Here is a 5,606-nt window from a genome sequence, read left to right as displayed (position 1 = left end):
GTGCGATCTCGGCTCACTGCAAGCTCCGCCTCCTGGATTCACACTATTCTCCTGCCTCAGCCTCCTGAGTAGCTGGGACTACAGGCGCCTGCCACTATGACCGGGTAATTTTTTTTTTTTTTTTTTTTTTTTTTTTTTTTGCATTTTTAGTAGAGATGGGGTTTCACCATGTTAGCCAGGATGGTCTCGATCTCCTGACCTCGTGATCTGCCCACTTTGGCTTCCCAAAGTGCTGGGATTACAGGCGTGAGCCACCGTACCCGGCCAAGACTGGGTAATAAGAAAATAGGTTTAATTGGCTGATGGTTCTGCAGGCTGAACAGTAAGCATAGTGTCCACCTCTGCTTCTAGGGACACATCAGGAAACTTTCAATCATGACAGAAGGTGAAGGGTGAGCAGCTTTCTCATATAGTGGGAGCAAGAGCAAGAGAGAGTGCAGGGAGTATACCACACATTAAAACAGCCATATCTCATGAATACTCACTCAGTATTGCAGTGGGAACATCAAGCCATAAGTAATCTGCTCCCATGATCCAAACCCCTCCCACCAGGCCACATGTTCAGCATTGGGGATCACATTTCATCATGAGATTGGGATGGGAACACATGTCCAAACTATGTCATTCTGCCCCGGCCCCTCCCAAATGTCATGTCCTTCTTACATTGCAAAACATAATTATGCCTTTTCAACTTTCTCCCAAATTTTAACTCATTCTCTCATTAACTCCTAAGTCCAAAGTTTCTTTAGAGATGAGACCAAGCTCTTCCACCCATAAGCCTGTAAAATCAAAACAAGTGATTTACTTCCAAGATAGAATGGGGATGCTGGCATTGGGTAAACATTGACATTCCCAAAGGGATAAATCAACCAAAAGACAGAGGCTAGAGACACTATGACAATTCACAACCCATTGAATCTTACAGCTCCAAAATAATCCTTGAGTCCATATCTCACACTCAGGGCATACTAATGCAAGGGGCTGACTCCCAAAGTCTTAGGCAGCTCCATTTCAGTCCCTGTGTATCTGCAGAGTACAGATCCCATGGCTTGTCTTATGGGCTGGAGCAGAGTGGCTGTGGCTTTTCCAGACCCAAGGTGCAAGCTGCAGTGGATCTACCCATTCTAGAGTCTGAAGGATGATAGTTTTCTCACAGCCCCATTAAGCAGTTCTCCAGTGGAGACTCTGTGTGGGCCCTCCAACTCCACATTTCCCCTCCACACTGTCCTGGTAGAGGTTCTCTGTGAGGGCTCTACCCCTGCAGCAGTGTTCTCCCAGGACTCCCAGGCTTTTTCATACATCCTCTGAAATCTAGAAGGAGGCTGCCAAGCCTCATCCCCTCTTGCACTCGGTGCACCTGCAGGCTTAGCACCATGTGGAAGACACAAAGGCTTATGGTTTGCACCCTCTGAACCAGTGGTCTGAGCTGTACCTGGGCCCCTTTGAGTGAAGACTAAAGCCAGAGTGGCTGGAATGTGGGAAGCAGTGTCCTAAGGCTATACAGGGCAGCGTTACCCTAGATCTGGCCCCTGAAACTATTTTTTCCTCCTAGGCCTCAGGGCCTGTGATGGGAGGGGATGCTACAAAGGTCACTGAAATGACTTCTAGGCCTTTTCCCCATTTTGTTGGGTATTAGCACTTGGCTCCCTTTTAGTTATGTGAATTTCTCTAGCAAGTGGTTGCTCCACACCCTGCTTAAATTCCTCTCCTGAATAAACTTTCTTTCTCCAACATGTGGACAGGCTAAAAATTTTCCAAACTTTTATGCTCTGCTTTCTTTTAAAATATAAGCTCCAACTTTAACTCATTCCTTTGCTTCCACATGTGAGTTAGGTCATTAGAAGCAGCCAGGCCACATCTTGAATGCATTGCTGCTTAGAAATTTCTTCTGTCAGATACCCTAAATCATCACTCCCACGTTCAAACTTCCACATATTCATACAGCATGAACAGAATGCATGTAACCTCTTTGCTAAGGCATAATATGTGTCACTTTTGCTCCAATTCCCAATGAATTCCTCATTTACATCTGAGACCTCATCAGCCTGGACTTCACTGTCCATATCAATATCGGAGTTTTGGTCACAACCATTTAACCAGTGTCTATGAAATTCCCAACTTGCTTCTGAGACCTCCAAACTCTTCTGACCTCTGCCTGTTACCTAGTTCCAAGGCCACTTTCACATTTTCAGGTATCTTTAAAGCCTCACCCATCTCCTCAGTGTAAATTTTCTATATTTGGCCATTCTTGCATTGCCATAAAGAAATACCTGAGACTATGTAGTTTATAAGAAAATTAGTTTAATTGGCTGTACAGGGAGCATTATGCTGGCATCTGCTTCTTGAGAGGTCTCAGCAAGCTTTCTTTCATGGTGGAAGGCAAAGGGGGAGCAGGCAGCTCATGTGTTGGGAGCAGGAACAAGACAGGTATGGAAGATGGCCCACACTTAAACAACCAGATCTCATGAGTACTCACTCACTATTGCAAGGACAGTGTCAAGCCATAAGGGATCTGTCCTCATGACCAAACACATCTCACCAGGCCCCACTTCAAAAACTGGTGATTACATTTCAACATGAGATTTGGTCAGGAACAAATATCCAAACTGTATCAACATCTCTCCCACCATCCCACCCTTCCAAGTCTTTGATGTTTATTATTTCACTCTCTATGTCCATGTGCGCACTTTGTTTAGCTACTGTTTATGAATTAGATCATATGGTATCTGACTTTCTGCTTCTGAGTTATTTCATTTAAGAGAATGGCTTCTAGTTTCATCCATGTTGTTGTAAAAGACGTGATTTCATTATTTTTATGGCTGAATAGTATTCTAAGGTATACACGCACCACATTTTCTTTATTCAATTATCCACTGATGGACACTTAGGTTGATTTAATATGTTATCATGAATACTGCTGCAATAAACCTATGAGTGCAGGTATCTTTTTAAATAATGATTTATTTTCCTTTGGGTAGGTACCCCATAGTGAGAACACTGAATCAAATGGGTAGTCCAATTATGAGTTCATTGAAAACTCTCCATACTCTTTTCCACAGAGCTTGTGCTAATTTACAGTCCAATGAACAGTGTATAAGCATTCCCTTTTCTCCACGATCTCACCAACATCTGTTATTTTTTGACTTTTCAATAATAACCACTCTGACTGGTGTAAGAGCATATTTCATTGGGGTTTTAATTTGCATTTCTCTGATGATTAACAATGTTAAGCCTATTTTCTGTAATTTGGGACAACATGGATGAGTATGGTGGGCATTATAGTAAGTGAAATAATCCAGGCACAGAAAAACAGATATCACATGATCTCACCTCTACATGAAATCTAATAAATTTGAACTCATAGAAATAGAGTGTGGAACAATGGTTATGAGAGGCTGGGGAGGGCTTTAGGAGGGAAAGAATGGGGAGTATTTTACCAATGAGTACAAAGTTTCGGGTAGACAGGAGGAATAGGTTTTGAAATCTATTGCACAGCACTGTGATTATAGTCAATAATAATGTATTATATATTTGAAAATCACAAAGTAAACATAAAATGTCTCACCATAAAAATAATAGGTAAGAGATGTGCTGGATGTGCTAGCTTATTTAATCATGACACATTGTATACAAACATCAAACATCACATTGTGCCCCCTAGATGCATATATTAATAATTATGATTTGCCAGTTAAACATAATAATATTTTAACAAGTCAAAACAATAGTAATAGAAACTAGTTTTCAGTGGTTGTCACAGTCCAGCAGGGGAATGGCAGGAAATTAACAGACATGAGGGAAATTTGGGGGCTGATGAAAATATTCTCTTTCATAACTGTGGTGGCTACATGATATTTGTCAAAGGTCATCAAATTATATACACTAACAATAGGTGAATTTTACTGAAGGTAAACTATACCTTAATAAACCTGACTTTTAAGAAAGAAGTAATCCAGAATAAAGAGTAAGGAAATTGAAGATTGGACTCTAAATGGATAAAATTTTATGGGATGTAGAGATAACAGAAAGGAGTCTGGAAGAATACCCTGGACTGTGGTTTAGGTAGTCACAGTAACTTCTTATGTGGTGCCATTGATTCCTGGTAAAAACATTTTAGAAGCAGTTGACAGGGCTGACAGAATGGTCAGATAGAATCACAGTATCTGAGAAGCACAGGGAAAATGTTTGCAATTTGACTCTGGTGGTTATGTGTGGCCACCAAATGATTCCCAGTACACTCTCAATATTATGCACGTTTAATTATTGTAACGAAGGACATTTAGTAAATACATAACATAATCTAATGTTTATACATTTATACAACCATCTTACAATACATGATTGAATCATGTTACAACTGATAATTGGATCATCTTACAATCATCTTCACATGGCTTTGAAGTATGTCTTACATTAACAAATGAATAAATTGAGGCTATTAAATATTAAATAACTTTTGGATGGCTATACAGAGACTAAGTGCTAAAGCCATATGTATTTGACACCTCAGCTTGTGCTCCTTCTACCTTGCCCTTGAGTGTTTACATGAGGCTAAGAGAAGGCTGGGTACGTTTATAAAAATTCCCACAGTACTACCAGAGTATCTCAGGAGATAAAAAAAGACTTTATCAATTATTTAGTCTAACTTCTGTTTTTTACAGATGAGGTACTTAAATTTGAGAGTGTGTTAGCAACTTGGCCAAGGTCATAGGGGTACATACTGAAACGGCTCACTTGGAACCTAGATCCAGTAACTCCTAATCAGATATTTTCTTTTCTATTTCTGTCACTGGAAATCTAGGACCACTCAACAAAATGCTCATCAATCCAAGGATATAAGCTTGACTCTAATACAGCCATAGAGCTGCTCCTCTTGCAAAAAAAAAAAAAAAAAAAAAAAAAAAAAAGATATATATATATATATATACCTCTGCTCACCATGGGGGGCCATGTTGGAAAGTACAACCAAACAAACACATAATGTAAAAAGAATGTCTGTATTCATAATCTGCTAAGCACATGTTAATGAAGCTATCTTTATCATCAAACCATCTCTACCCACCTAACAATTTCACTAAAAGGAATCTCTTACCAAGGATCCCAAAGGTAGACTGAAACTAGCTGCTAAAAAATGGTTAACTTTCTTCTAACAGGTCACCTACAGAATCCCCCAGAGAAACTGCTCATCATAATCAAATCTCTAAAAAGTAGAAAGATTTTTTTGTGAGGATCAGTGTCAAACAAATAAGACATTTATTGACTCTTACCATGAGCCATACACTGTTCTAAGGTCTTTACATATATTACTTTTTTTAATCTTCATCATCATTCTATGAAGCTAGCATAATTATTATGCTAATGTTATAATTGAGGAAACTGAGGTGAAGGCAATTTAAGTAACTTGCCCAAAGTCATACAATGATAAGAGATGGAGAGCAAGTCAGGCACTTCAGATTTTGCATTGCTAGCCATCACAGTGCACCTGAAACCTTCTGATACATCTATAGTATGTTTGAAGGGAGGTTCAACTCAATTTTAAAATCAGTTCCACCCATTTAAATATATTCTGAAATACATCCCCTTTTCAGTTAGGTTTCCGGGTTTCC

This window comes from Rhinopithecus roxellana, chromosome 7 (genome assembly GCF_007565055.1).
Source record: "Rhinopithecus roxellana isolate Shanxi Qingling chromosome 7, ASM756505v1, whole genome shotgun sequence".
NCBI classification, from domain to species: domain Eukaryota; kingdom Metazoa; phylum Chordata; class Mammalia; order Primates; family Cercopithecidae; genus Rhinopithecus; species Rhinopithecus roxellana.
The sequence above is the reverse complement of the archived record's forward strand: the minus strand, read 5'-3'. Positions refer to the sequence as shown.